The sequence below is a fragment of the Diabrotica virgifera genome, chromosome 8, assembly GCF_917563875.1.
Source record: "Diabrotica virgifera virgifera chromosome 8, PGI_DIABVI_V3a".
Classification (NCBI taxonomy): Eukaryota; Metazoa; Arthropoda; class Insecta; order Coleoptera; family Chrysomelidae; genus Diabrotica; species Diabrotica virgifera.
Window position 1 is genome coordinate 77210138 of NC_065450.1, and position 16061 is coordinate 77226198.

Here is a 16061-nt window from a genome sequence, read left to right on the forward strand (position 1 = left end):
CTTTTCCACATATTTAAAAAGTGCTATACGAAATCAGTTTGTTTTTGGTTTACAGTCAAAGAGGATTCAAGCCAGACTATTAGAAACAAAGGGATTGGACTTGGACCGAGCCGTAGAAATTGCAGCAAGCATGGAAACTTCAGAAAAGGATAGTAATCAATTTTCTCACAACAATAATTACAATCAGGCTAGTATAAATGTTTTAAATGCGAAAGCAAAAAGTTTTCATAAAAATACAAACACTAGTAAATTTAATGATAATAATACAGTAAATAATCATAGTAGCTCTCCTAATAATACTTTTACAATGTCAAATAACCGTAATAGGGCTTGTTATAGATGCGGAGACACCTCGCATTTAGCCGATAAATGTAATAAAAAGCATTTAATCTGTAACTTTTGTAAAAACGTCGGACACATTCAAAAAGTTTGTTTAAAGGCACAACAAAATTCACACAGGCAAGTAAATTCAGTAAACTCTGCTCAAGAGGTCTTAGAAGTAAATGCTGGAAATTGCAAAGATAAATTTTTTATAAATTTAAAAGTGAATGGTAATATTTTAAATTTTGAAATTGATTCTGGCGCTGCTGTTACAATCATAAATAAAAATATATTTGAAAAATATTTTCCTGCATTACAATTACAAAAATCGGATGTTAAATTAACTACATACTGCAAAAATAATTTGAATGTTTTAGGTTTAGTTTCAGTGGAGGTTGAGCACCAGGAATTAAAGCACACTCTAAAGTTGTATGTGGTGGATGGTGATGGCTACTCACTGGTTGGTCGAGAGTGGATACATGCTCTGGAAATCAATTTACATCAGGTAAATACAATTCTACATGAAAATTTTGAAATTGCAACTTTGTTAGATAAATATAAACATTTATTTGAAAAGTCAGTTGGTGAAATAAAAGGGTTAGAGGCTGAAATTTATCTAAAACCTGGTACTAAAGCAAAATTTTGTAAGGCCCGTCCTGTAGCTTTTGCATTACGCCCTAAAGTTGAGGCAGAATTAGAGTCCTTAGTAAATCAGGGAGTCTTAAAGAAAGTAGCATTTTCGGACTGGGCAACTCCTATTGTTCCTGTAGTTAAACAAAATGGGGACATACGCATTTGTGGTGATTTTAAAATCACATTAAACCCTTGCATTGAAGTGGATGAATACCCTTTACCTACACCAGATGACCTACTTTCCCAATTAGCAGGTGGGGACAAATATACAAAAATAGATATTACGAAAGCTTACTTACACTTGCCAATAAAAGATGAAATGAAACATTTACTTACATTAAACACCCATAAAGGTTTATTTCAACCAAATCGATTAATGTTTGGAATTGCTAGTGCTCCTGCCAAATGGCAACGTTTAATGGAGCAAATGCTACAAGGAATAGATGGTATTTCAATATTTCAGGATGATATAAGAATTACAGCTCCAAATAATACCTTACATTTACAAAGACTTGAACAAGTTTTAAAGAAATTATCTGAACATAATTTACATATAAATTTGGATAAAAGCGAATTTTTCAAAGACGAGATTGACTACTGTGGATATAAGATGAGTAAAACGGGTGTGTCTACTAGTGCAGATAAGGTAACTGCAATTGCAAATGCTCCAATACCTACAAACAGAACTCAAGTTCGGAGTTTCTGTGGCCTAATTAATTATTACAGACGTTTTTTAAAAGATACTTCTACAATTTTACAACCATTAAATAATTTACTTAAAAAGAATGTCAATTTTAAATGGTCGAATACTTGTCAAACTGCGTTTGACAAAGCAAAAAAACTCATTTGTTCTAGAAATGTTTTATGTCACTATGACCCAAATTTACCATTAGTCCTAGCAACTGATGCATCACCCTATGGGGTAGGTGCAGTACTTTCACATATCTTTTCAGATGGTACAGAGAGACCCTTACAGTTTGCTTCTCAAACTCTTACTACTACACAGCAAAGGTACTCACAAATAGACAAAGAAGCTTACAGCATAATTTTTGGAGTAAAAAAATTTTACAATTATTTATGTGCTAGGAAATTTACTTTGCTCACTGATCATAAACCGTTAGTTCAAATTTTTGCACCTGATAAAAGCCTACCAGTTTTAAGTGCAACAAGAATGCAACATTATGCAATTTTCTTACAAGGTTTGAATTATGACATTCGTTACAAAAATACAGATTCTCATCTCAATGCTGACGCACTTTCACGTCTACCTATAAAATCAGAACAAAATTTCACACATGATGAGCCAGATATTTTTGAAATAAATCAAATTGAAACTTTGCCTACAAATATTAGAGATCTAGCTTTTCATACAAAAAATGATCATACCTTAAAAAAATTACTTGTTGGGTTAAAAACAGGAAACCCTGTTGATAAACGATTTAGCTTCAATATAAATCAAGCTGAATTTTCATTACAATCTGATGTTATTATGAGAGGACAAAGAGTAGTTATACCTACTAAATTGAGAAATAAAATTTTGACAGAATTACATACTGCACATTTTGGAATAGTTAGAATGAAATCTTTAGCTCGTAGTTATTACTGGTGGCCTCACATAGACCAGGATATTGAGTCACTTTGTAAAAATTGTTTAGAGTGCAATAAGCACAAGAACAACCCAATTAAAGATAATTCTCATATATGGGAGCCACCAAAATTTTGTTTTGAACGAGTGCATGCTGATTACGCTGGACCTTTCAATGGAGGTTATTATTTTATATTGGTAGATTCCTTCAGTAAATGGCCTGAAATTCATTTTACAAAAAATACTACTACAAAAACTACTATTGAAATTTGCCGAAAAATTTTTACAACTTTTGGTATTCCTAAAGTTTTTGTTACAGACAATGGTAGACAATTTGACTCTCATGAGTTTAGAACTTTTATGAAAGATAATGGAATTACACAAAAATTTACTGCACCCTACCATCCTGCAACTAATGGACAGGGAGAGAGATATGTCCAAATACTGAAAAAATGTTTAAGGGCTATGCGAAGTGAGGGAAATGACAGGGAGTTTGAATTATGTAAGCTACTTATGCAATACCGCAGAAGCCCACATACAGTTACAGGTAAAAGTCCCTCAGAACTTATGTTAGGAAGACAAATAAGGAATAGATTAGATTTACTTAAACCTTCATGTAGTGATAGAGTTACCTATACTGATATGAGTCTAAGAAACTTTGATATAGGAACTAGGGTTTCCGTGAGGGATTATTTTCATTCTAAATGGCAATTTGGCATTATTGTACTCAGATTAGGGTTATTGCATTATTTAATTCAGTTAGATGATGGTAGAACATGGAAACGTCATGTAGACCAAATACGGCAAATTGGGGAATATACTCCATCTCAAAATAATCCAACATGTTACATTCCGGATACCATTACTCACAATTTGATTCCGAGGGAGGCATCAATTCCAGAGCACAGTGTCTCACCACCACCTACCGAAGTGATTACTGATGAATCCGAAATTTCAAACAATATGGAAAGTTCGAATAGTGTACCTGGGGCTCAAACTGAAACTGAGGAACCCATTTTAAGGCGTTCCACTAGAGTAAGGAAACCTGTTACCAGACTGAATTTGTAAGTACTTTTACTTCTAGTTAACTTTTGTAATTCATGGTCAAGGGAGGAGGTGTTATGTTCGTGTAAAACTCCCTTAACCATGAATGTAGGTTGGTACTACTGTCATCTGAACGACAGCTGTCACATACTTAATACTGCGATAGAAAATGGAAACCATGTGCATAATTCTTTAAAATAAAGTATTTTACATCGAGTATTATTTCATTACAAATACTTACGTCCTTTAAGTACAAAGGACTTGACAGCAGATAAAGTTAGGTGACAACTTCGTTAATAATAATTGACTTATGCTCCTTCTCAAATATGCCCGGAACATTAATAAAACAATTAAAATATTTAAAAATTTCGAAAAACATTAATTTTTTTCTACATTTTTTCTTATAACTTTAAAACGATTCATTTTGGAGCAAAGTCGTAGGGAATTAAAATAAAGATAATTGAATTTTTTATGATATACGACTAGCTAAAAATGTCTTAAATTATTACCCTTTTGAAAAATAGCAATAAATACAAAATAAGGGGGCAAAATAAGCCTCTTTTTATTCAGTGTTTTTCAACAACTTTGGTTGCACTTAGAACCTTCGTAATTCGCATAAAAAATCCTTATAACATACTTAAATTGTCCACCAAATTTCATTAAAATCTACCTGATAGATTTTGCATAATAATTTTGCAATCTAAATTTTTTTAAAATAGTGCAAATTTTTTAAAAACTTTCTGAACAGAAAGTAGACCATTTAGAAGTTTGCTAATTTTTTCACATATAAAGAGGCTCTCTACCTATCTAATACACTTTACAGAATTAAATTTTAAAATTATAAACACTTTTTTGGCTTATAAACAAATACAGTGAGGACGTTTGAGTTGGAATAAATTCATTTTCTCGAGAATGGGCGTCTCTGGAGATAAATCCCGAAATAAGTCGATTTTTATTTTTAAATTCTAATTTTTTGGTATACATATCATACCAGTGACGTCATCCATCTGGGCGTGATGACGCAATCGATGATTTTTTTTAAATGAAAATAGGGGCCGTATGATAGCAGGCCGTCTGATTCCGTCGGTATAACAGGTTGCCTTCCAACCAGATGCAGAACAGTACCATAAATCTTTTCCACTTTTTAGCACTTTCTTTAATTGAAATTTAAAATTATTTACCACCAATAACTTACACCCACGTGCACTCATTACGAAATCTGTTATCTGTTACAAGAATTTCAGTCATTTTCACAAAATTTATTTGGATTTTCTCTAGTAACTCTTCCAAGAGACAATACATAAAGGATTTTACACCACCTTCAGAGAGAGTAATTTTTACAGGTACATACCTGGAATACCGGTATTAAATTATCAACATTACTTAAAAATGAAAGTTACTAATTCACCGGTAGTTAGTGGGTTATCGAAGAATTACCTGCGCGCCAGAGTTACGAGTTGCCCTGTAATTAGGATGGGGGATTAAAATAGTTACGAATTCACCGAGACCCAAAAATCTAACATATCTTCTGCTTTATGACCGTAATTTGCCAAAAATTCATTTTTAATAGGAGAGAAACCTTCCATTTAACGAAATATTACAGTTAATTGATTGGCAAAAATTATTCTATGTGAATAATGTGCTGATATTTTTAGTTTGGGGCTTTGTGGTGGCCCCCGGAATGTGGGGGTCACTAGCAGGCTGGGCAGCTGCCCAGCCTGCCCACCTTAAATCCGGCCCTGGCTCACTGTCATGGTGACCGTTCCGTAATGCGTTCCGCAAGTAGAACGAACTACATTCAGAGAACGACTTCCCAACAGTTGCGGAACCGCTCCGTCACTTTTTCGTCTCCTGCGACAAATGACGCACGGGTAAAGAACCATGGACTCAACTGTAAGTAGTCTATTTTTCACAATCCACATTAGATTTAATATGAGTTATATAATCCATGTTTATTACTCTCTGAACTACCGTTATATCTTTCTAAATCAGACAAATCAGTGAAGATCCAGACGCTGGAAACACTAACAAAACTACATTTTGTATAATCAAAATGTTTACAAATCGGCCTTTTCATGCTAATGTTAGGTATGTCATGTCGTCATGTCAGTTTACTAACATTTTCTCCTGAAATAGGTTTCGAGTCACTGACCTCTCCTTTATGTAGCTAAAATAAAAATATCAACTGTCATTATCAGTAGTAAGTCGTGATTGTGGGATAAAGTTCGTTATCTGAAAGCTCATGAATAACTTTTATTTTTTAAATCTAGTTTAGATTCTATGAAATGAAATATACGTTTAAATTATAGACTAGCAGAAAATGTGCGCTGTTCAGGTGAGTTAAAAAAGTATTTTTAAATTGTCAGGATAGGGAATCGGCTAAGTAACAATACTTATTTTTTATTTATACACCTCTGCAGACCATGTATTACTAGAGCAAGAGTAGCATTCGTGTTACAATAATTATTATCTACATTATATCTTTAGCGATATATTTATACGTTCTATCTATTCTTTAAGTGCCATATTCCAATCGGAGGTTGGATATCATCATCACTATCTTTACTCTATCTGCCCCTGCTATAAAGAGTTCTATTTAAACCAGTCCCTTAAATTCTTCAACGAAGACACTCTCCTTTTTCCTATACTCCTTCCTCCTCTTATCTTTCCCTGTGCTACCAGTCTATCGCTGTCCCCTCATTATATGTCCCAGATGTTATAACTTTCTTATTTTTATTTGGTTATTATTATTATTTCGTATTCTTTGCCCATTTTTCGCAATATTTCCGTGTTTGTTTTCTTCTGTCTCCACACTATTCCAAGCATCTTTCTGTGACACCACATTTCAAATGACTAGCTTATTTATGTGTACTTGCTTCAGTGTCCACGTGTCCAGCTTTCAAGTCCATATAGACCAGGAAGGATCTGTTTTTAGGTGGATATGAGAGGTGGTATTCGGATTTTTGCGGATAAAGTTGGGTGATAACTTCGTTATTAATAATTGACTTATGCTCCTTCTCAGATATGCCCGGAACATTAATAAAAAAAAAATAAAATATTTCAAAAAATTTCGTTTTTTGTCTAATTTCTTTGCTTATAACTTTACAACGATTCATTTTGGAACAAAGTCGTATAGGAATAAAACAAAGATAATTAAATTTTGTCTCAGATACGATTGGTTAAAAATGTCTTAATCTATCACCCTTGCTGCAAAATATCAATAAATTATAAGGGGGCAAAACAAGTCTGTCTTTATTCAATGTTTTTCCATCACTTAGGTTACACTTGGAACCTTCCTAATTCGCTTAGAAAATTTTTATAATGTGCTAAAACCGTCCATCAAATTTCATTAAAATTAACTTACTAGATTTTGCATAATAATTTTGCAATCTAAACTTTTTTTTTAATTAAAATTTTTTAGAATTTTGCACAACAAAAACTATAACATATAAAGATTTTTCAATTTGTTTACATATAAAGAGGCACTCCACCTATAGGGCTTTTCATCGATTGTCATGTGTTTCGAGCTTCTGTCATATGTTGTATAATCTGTGTATAATATTAATATACAAGGATTATACGACATTTGACAGAAGCTCGAAACAAATGACTGTGAATGAAAAGCCCTATCTAATGCAATTTACAGAATTGAAATCGGATTATTTAAGCAGCCTCAGCAATGTTTTAAAGTTATAAACAATTTTTTGGCTTATAAACAAATTAGTGCTGTGGCCAGGAGGGGGTGCTACGGGCTCCTTAATTTAGATGGACTTACCCAAGTTTTTTTATGTATTTTGACCCGTAGAACACGAATTTTTTGGTTAACAGTTGATCTGGATGTCGATAAGATTGTTATAAACAAAGAACTTGAAGAATTATATAACATCGATTTTTCGCAAAATAAAACATTTTTTTGTATTTCCTGGGTAATTGTAAGCAAAAAATGTTCTTACAAGTTTTTTCGTAGGATGCATAGTTTTCGAGATAAATGCGGTGGAACTTTAAAAAATCGAAAAATTGCAATTTTTGAACGCGAATAAATTTGATTATAAATAGTTATTTTTCTACAACCACTATTCAAAGTGCACTTTTCTGCACGGTTTTATGTTAGCAAACTTGATATTTTCTCACAGTATAAGATATTTGACATTAGTGTGCAGAAAAGTGACGTTTCTGTGCCGCAAAGTGACGTTTCTGTGCCGCAAAGTTCTTTTCTGCACAGTTGACTACCTCATTCTGAGTAACGTTATATTCTGTTTACATCCGTGGACTACCGCATTCTGAGTAACGTTATATTCTGTTTACATCCGTGGTTAAACTTTAGACAAATATATAACCTATAAGACAATTATTATATTTAACTATAGCATAGAAACTAAATTATGGATGTTACAACTGTTTTATTTTACAATTTTATTCTTATTAAACATTTTATAATTATCAAATAACCAATAAGGATTTAGCAACCTGTGCAAGAGACGTCGAATGAAGTAGGTTTTGTGTAAATCCGTGACTGCATACATATAATGTCAATAATGTGTAATAATTGTTTAAATTTAAACAAATTAAGGCAGTGCATTAATTTTTTAACTGATTTCTGTGCAATTTATTTAGGTATAAGGAATTTAAATTGATTAGTAGGTATTAATTAAATACAGTTTAAAATTTATCACATAGGTACCTATTATAATTAATCGTCGTTTGGAAATTGTGATTTTTATTTTTAGGAAAAACTGTGCTTGTAGAAAAAGTATAGTGTGAAACACGTGCAGAAAGGTAATTTCTCACTCGTTTGAATTGCGGCACTCGCTTGCGCTCGTACCGCAACTTTTCAAACTCGTGAGAAATTAGTACCTTTCTGCACTTGTTGCACAATATACTATTTCCTAACAAGTGCAGAAAGTCATACTTTTCCGCACGCGACTGCAGTTTGCCAAACGACGCGAAGCGGGAGTTCGGCAAGCAGTCGAGTGCGGAAAAGAGACTTTCTGCAAGCGTTAGGAACAATATTTTTTCTACGAGTCTTTAAAAAATGACCAAATCTTAATCAATTAATTTAATTAATATGAAAAAACATACATAAATTAATTCTTTGTCAAGGTTGTCAAAACCAAAGTTTCAGCATAATTGGTTAGCATAACGACGATCTTGGTTTCCATGACGACGATTCAAAACCACTGTTATTGTCTACTGATTTGACTTTCGAATATTATGTCAAAATTATTTTATTTCATCGAATTATCGCGTTAATTTCATTAAAACTTGAACACAATAAGATATATTTGAAATAAATTAGTAAATAATATCTAAATATTAGTTTATTGCATGTATTATAATTATTTTAAGGCCATATTAACATATCTTAATTAACACGCGTGCGGAAAAGTAAAACGCGTGCGGAGAAGTAAAACGCGTGCGGAAAAGTAACACGCGTGCGGAAAAGTAAAGCTTTCTAAACTAAAATGCGTGCGCGAAAGTAGACATTTTTGCACGCTCGTAGAAAAATAAAATAGCAATTCTGCTGACTGCATTTGAAAGTTTAAACCAAATTATACCGGTTTTGTTTTAATTATTTGCATTGCTAGAAATTAATTTTTTTATTATTAAACAAAGCTTATTTGTTTATAAGCCAAAAATTGTTTATAATTTTAAAACATTGCTGAGGCCCCTTAAATAATCCGATTTTAATTCTGTAAAGTGTATTAGATAGGTAAAACACCTCTTTATATGTAAAAAAATTAGCCAACTTCTAAATGGTCTACTTTTTGTTTAGAAAGATTTTAAAAAATTTGAACTTTTTTAAAAACATTTAGATTGCAAATTTATTATGCAAAATTTATTAGGTCGATTTTAAAGAAAATTTGGTAGACCATTTAAGTAAGTTATAAGAATTTTCTAAACGAATTACTAAGGTTCTAAGTGCCCCAAAGTGGTTAAGAAACATTGAATAACAACAGGCGTATTTTGCCCCCTTATTTTGTATTTATTGCTATATTGCAGAAAAGGTAATACCTTAAAGCCTTAAGACATTTTTGACAAGTCGTATATCATACAAAATTCAATTATCTATATTTTATTTCTCTACGACTTTGTTCCAAAACGAATCGTTATAAAGTTATAAGCAAAGAAAGCAGAAAATAATCGATGTTTTTCGAAATTTGTTCTGGGCATATTTGAGAAGGAGCATAAGTCAATTATTATTACTGAAGGTATCACCTAACTTTATCTGCAAAAATCCGAATGCCACCTCCCAAATTCTTTATATAAGGTTTTTTTTGTAAAATTTTCTGAATTTTTCAATGGTCGAGTCAGTTTTTTTCTAAAATTTATATTTTCTGAGTTATTTAAAAAAAACCTCTAATTTCGTAGTTCATTTGTTTAATAAAAAATGAAGCACCCACTTCTCGAGTAGAACTTTGTGATAAGTTGTGTATTAAACATTTCTTAATGAAATTACAAAAAGTTCTATCTTATTTGATTTTTTCCGAAGTGAAAATCTAAATGCACTCCCCTACAAAACGATTGTTGGAAATGGAAAATTGAATTAAAAATGGAAAGTTCCCACTAAAATGGAAAATTTTATTTAGCTTGTTTTGGTTTTATAATCTAATAATCACAACCCAATAGGTCCCCGCAGCGCTCGAGTGACTGCACATTTAGCATACTTTGCTCGCCTACCATTATGACCTCATCGGAGATTAGATTGAGTAGCATAGGACTTAGTGTTGCCCAGCAATGCTGCCTTTGTTAATGTTTTGATAGAGGTTTTTAATTGTTTTTTTCTACAACCGTGTTAAAAATGAAATTTTTAGCACTCTATACGAGCGTTAAAAATGCTACTTTAAGGCACTAGTGCTTTAAAAAAATTTTAAGGCACTGCAGTTCGTATTGACCGTATAGGCAATTTTGATGTAATGTCAAAAAAATATAAAAATGGAATGTCAGTCAAGTTCAAGTAAAAGTTTTTGTAGATATTGTCCTGTAATTACGTTTGTAGAAAAAATATTGTATGATATGCGTGTTAAAAAGTACATTTTTAAGACACTCATGTGAATTGCAGAACTCGCTATCGCTCATTCTGCAAATTTTCACATGCGTGCCTTAAACGTGTACTTTTAACACTTATATCATAAATACCTATTATAATATAGAGTAAGATCTCTTTCTGCGTTTATATCCCGTAATGATATTTTAAGATCATGGTCAGGATATTCTGTGTAGTTTTATGAAACTTTAATAAATGTTTTCTAGAATATTAGCCAAGTTAGTTTAGAACATTCTATTTTATCGTTGTTGACCAAGATGTTGATACCAATGATACATAAATTACACAACAATCTGAAAAACCGCAGCCGTCAATAACAATTATTTTGTTTTTGTTTATAATGATGTGATATTCATTTGTACACGATTAAAAACTAATATATTACAGTAAAAATAACTTGAACCATATTAATAAAAAAACCTGAAAGAATTTTGAAACCAACAACAAAAAACGACAGCCGAATATATCCGAAATTATTATTTCTTATCAATTTTAAATATTTACCAATTAACTGTAAGAAATTGATAAATACTCTTACGTTTTGAAAGGCAAATAATTACCTAGTTTTTAGCTTATTAAAATTTATAATTTATCGTTTGTGAAGGAAATTCGATAACGAAAATGGCGTTTCTTAAGAACAAGACAATATAAAAAGTAAAAAAAATTTTGGGAGATTTGATATTTAAAAAACGACTTAACGGCAAAAGCTTACATCGGTCAAACTGGTAGAACATTTAACAAACATGTAGTAGAACACAAAAGGGCTTTCAACAATAGAAAAATATAGGTATTCTACATATGCACTTCACCTTCTAGATCATAATCATTCTTTTAGACCAATTTTTAGACCAATAAAGGCACTAAGCTATCTTTATTATAATCTATGGAAATTAATAAATCAAAACATACGGGTATAATTTTGAATAACCAACTTATTCAGTTAGATACTTTAAAGTGTAGACGCATACTAAAAATAGATAACTTAAAAAAAGCACTCTGCCAAAACAGCTATAGTGACAATAATTTGTAATAAATTTTTTGGATGTGTTAAAAACAAAAGTTTTTAGTGTTTTATTGTTAGGTAAAATGAAGTTCCATTGAGTAGGTAACAGTCGAATACATCAGTTTTCATCATCTATAATACATAATTTGTGAGTCAAAGGATTAAACTTACTTTAAAGCGCAACAACAAACAACTAAGTCTATTTAAAAGCAAGAAGCAACCACGTGGTTTTTGCATTGCCATTTGCAATTTATCTATCTATATACGGATTTTCACAGATAGCGCTACCTTCCTTCTTTCAACCAACGTTTTCAGTCGTTTCTGTTCTGTGATTCTCCGCCTCTAAGGTCTCGTCTTTCCATGGCCTCTTCCACTTCATCCCTCCATGATCTTCGGGGTCTACCTCGTCTTCTCTTTCCTATTGGGCTCCAATCCGAAGTTTTTGATATCCTACTTGTACGATCTGCTCTTCTCACATGTCCATTGCAAATTAAACGTTTTTCTTCGATGTAGCTGAGCAGGGCTGTAAGTACGAAGTTGGGAGTCCCGGCGCAAACGTGATCTGGGGGCCCCCTACCGGGGTGTCTGTGGGTCTTCCATTGGGGCCCCCTACCGGGGGGTTTACCCCCAGCGGAAGGGGTGTCGGGAAAAATGTTTGAAAAATGTTCTGAAATTTCTAAAGAGATACCCATAGAAACTGATGTTACAAATTTTTTAGAAAATATTCTTACATGTTCGCAAATCTGAAACAAAAATGTTATATGTAATGGGCGATTAAATACTCCCCTGCGGCATTCCTTCCTGGACTTGTATCCTGGAGATCTTTATATCTTTACGAATGGTATCGGGGTCCCCAGCTTAGCCCGGACCCCCTCTTCCAATGGCTTTTAGGTTTTATTACGTCAAAATAACTAATTTCCTAAGGAATAATTTAAATTTTTATGTTAAGGTCTCGGGGACCCAGCTTAGCTCAAGCCTCAGGGGCCCTGTTCTATTCCGATTTCTTCTTCCAATTTGTTCATACAGAAATTGTTGCAACAAAGTTAAATTTTAGTATTTTTTGAATCATATGTACACGGCTTATTTGATAAAAGCAATAGATTACTTTTATATGATTTTGAGTGTTTCCAATTTCCCTGTTTCCACCCTGGAAGAAGTAAGGAACTAGAAATACTAGAAGCCACAGATCACAGGTATAGTATCAAATACAAAATTAGCCCTGAGAATAAAATTGATTGGAAAAGTTAATTTGAATTTAGTTTTGTTTTTACATAGGCAGTAAATAAAATAATTGAATAAACAATTAAATTAAGAATTTGCTAATCAATCTAAATAAATAGATAAAGTAGAGCATAACAATACATCTTTTTATTTTCCTCGTTAAAATATATGCACGGTCAACCAAAGAAGGGCCACTGCGGGGCCCCCTTTGTTCGGAGGCCCAGGGGCACTGCCCCGGTTGCCCCAATGATAGTTACGGCTCTGAGCTGAGGATGTCTTGTTCTAGTGACATTCTTCGTTTTATCTCCTCATTTCCAATGCAATCTATTCATTGTTACTCTGAAGCTTCTTCTCATGAACTCCATTTCAGTTGCTGTAATTTTGGACCTGTTTTGTTTGTTTATTACCCAATTCTCTGCTCCATAGGTCATTATACTTTATACTACGTACCAAGGTGTTATATATTTTCTTCTTTGTATTTCTGGTAATCTGTCTATCCCACACTATCCCGTTCATTTGTTTAATGCATGTTCTTGTCTGTGTTAATCTGCTGGTTATCTCTTGCTCGGTGGTTCCATTCTTTGAGAGTATGAATCCTAAGTATTCGAATTTTTCAGTGCCATTAATTTCCCTAAAGGCTATGGGTACATAATTCGCAAATATTTTACGTGGATCCCTACTTTTTCTGTCTTTACACGGCGAATTACGTGTAGTAAAATTCACACTGGTATGGATATGTAAACATTACTAGAATGTCATTCTACTTGAAAATGTCATCATTAATTTAAAGAGATCGGTTTTGAATGTTCTTGGATAACTGTTATTTTTATAATTGCAAATTATTAATTCAGTTAATAAATGTGATTATTTCATTCATAGGAGATTCTGACCAATAGAAAGCTACAGAAATCTGAATTAAATCGATAATTTTTGATAATCTCCCGTCGTTAAGTATATTACGTCAGATGCCCTTCGTTGCTACGAAAAAATACATTCAGTGACATTAATGACAATTAATGTTTTAAAAATTATAAAAGTGCTGACTTTCAATCGTCAAATATTTATAAAAACTGTGTGTTTAATGGTACTTACATAAATAAATTACAATAAAATTTTGGTTTTGAACAGTTTTATTCATGAAATAATCGCAACAAATTGCACTCGACCTCTGAAATTAATATAGAATTTTTGCTCTCGTGACACTTTGACATAATTTCACTCGCCTTCGGCTAGTGAAATTAAAACTGTCAAAGTGTCACTCGGGAAAAATTCAATAATTTCAGAGCTCTTGTGCAATTACTACTGATAATTTTTTCACTAACTATGTATTCATTGATTGTAATAAATTATTTGTACAACAAAGACTAATACTCAATCGAGAAAGGAGGAAAAGTGTTAAAGTGATTTTTTAATAATATATTGTTATGGAACGCTTACAATTTTGAACATCTTTAACAACAAAATACTTGGATCACAGAATATATTATCCTGATGTATTCTCTGCCTGGATCTTCCACAAATAATACACAATAAATAACTTTTTATTAAGTTCACGTCTTAAATCAATTATTTATCAAATACACTATATATCAATAATATTTAATCAATAACTCAACATATTCCCGATGCAATGTCAAATATTTAAAATTGTCACTGATTGTCAGTGTCTGACTGACAATATATGCTGACAATATTATATTCGGCTGAGTGCGTTGTAAGACAAAGATAGATTTGGAAAATATTACCACGGCATTGTGTTCATTTTTTTCGAATCCTGAAAAAACCAATATAGTTATTTTCCTAACAAGTGCAGAAAGTCATTCTTTTCCGCACGCGACTGCAGTTTGCCGAACGACGCGAAGCAGGAGTAAAAGTCTAGTACTGTCATAGTTTCATTATAAATGACAATACCGATAGTGCTAATAAAAACTGTAACCGCAAAACAAAAAAATTTGTTTGGTTATATTAACATTATTCCACAAGGTCAAAGAGCACGCTTATATTCAATATTCAGTGATAGTAAGTTTGTAGGTGAGTAATTTACTCCTCTTTATTAACAATATTATCTACAATGTAGGTATACATTATACATACTACATAAATAATTGTCTTTGATACTCTTATTAATGGACCACGTGTATACTTACTAATTTGCATACGTACATATTACCTATAGGTACCTACTTTTACTAATTAGACACAAAATATTTACCTACATCAACAATTAACTAAACAAATTGAACTTACTAATCTTTTTTATAGTACACAATGAACACAAAAATCTCATTAATTGTGATGAAGGCAGTAAACCAGAAAATTAACTTTTTTATAATTCATCGTCTAATTCATGGTCTACGGTTAATCCAAAATGTTTTTGTGTTCTCTTGATTATTAGTCCTTGGTAGTTTATTTTAGTGCTTTCTTCTTAAAGTACCCTCTCTTCAATGCAGGTTGATACCACAATTATTGCTATTCTCTATCTCAGAGGCGGCTCTAGCCAATGTAGCGCCCATGTGCAGTCGATGCCCTGGCGCCCTTTGGTAGACGCGCAGTCAAAATGGAATAGTTGAATAGGTACCTATTCCGAACGTTGGCGAACATTGCGGCTATGATGACTTTGGTGGTTGCTATACAGAATAGTTGTGTTGAGGTCTTTCTATACCATGCTCTCAGGTTAGCAAGCCAGGATATTCTTCTTCGTCCTGAGGCCCTTTTTTCGTTAATTTTACCTTGTAAAATGCATTGGAGTAGCTCGTATCTGCCTCGATTTCTCATTATATGTCTTAAGTACTGCAGCTTACGGGCCTTCACGATGTTGACTAAATCTGCGGTTGTGTTCATCCTCTATAGTACTTCTTCATTGGTGAATTTGTCTGTCCATGGTATCTTCAGGATCCTTCTGTACAACCATATCTCGCAAGCCTAAAGTTTCGATAGAGTTTCTGCCTTCAATGTCCACGTTTCTACTCCGTATAGAAGCACTGAGTACACGTAACATTGAAGGAGCCCTATTTTTGATTTTAGGGTGAGGTCATGGCTCTTGAACACAGAGCTCATAGTCAAGAATGCACTTTTTTCCTTTCCGATGTGACATCTAATCTCTTGATTATTATTGAGTGTCTTGTGAGGCACGTTCAATTCTCATTTGGTTCACATACAGATTTGCTCCAGTTATGTTTTCCTTGCTGATGATCATTAGCTTGGTTTTG

The 16061-nt window shown here is 32.7% G+C and overlaps 1 protein-coding gene across 5 annotated transcripts in view; it reads left to right on the plus strand.

Moving 5' to 3' along the window:
• The window catches only part of LOC114332180 (monocarboxylate transporter 13), a 216540-nt gene that overhangs the window by 15209 nt on the left and 185270 nt on the right, over window positions 1–16061 (plus strand). Inside the window, exon 1 of one of the 5 annotated variants that reach the window (XM_050657560.1) lies at window positions 5461–5476. The exons of 3 other annotated variants lie outside the window; for them this stretch is intronic. The gene's annotated coding sequence lies outside the window, so the exon portion shown is untranslated. Of the gene's footprint in view, window positions 1–5460; window positions 5477–5788; window positions 5919–16061 lie in introns of those variants that run through there. One more of the 5 variants, XM_050657557.1, reaches the window with a different exon arrangement.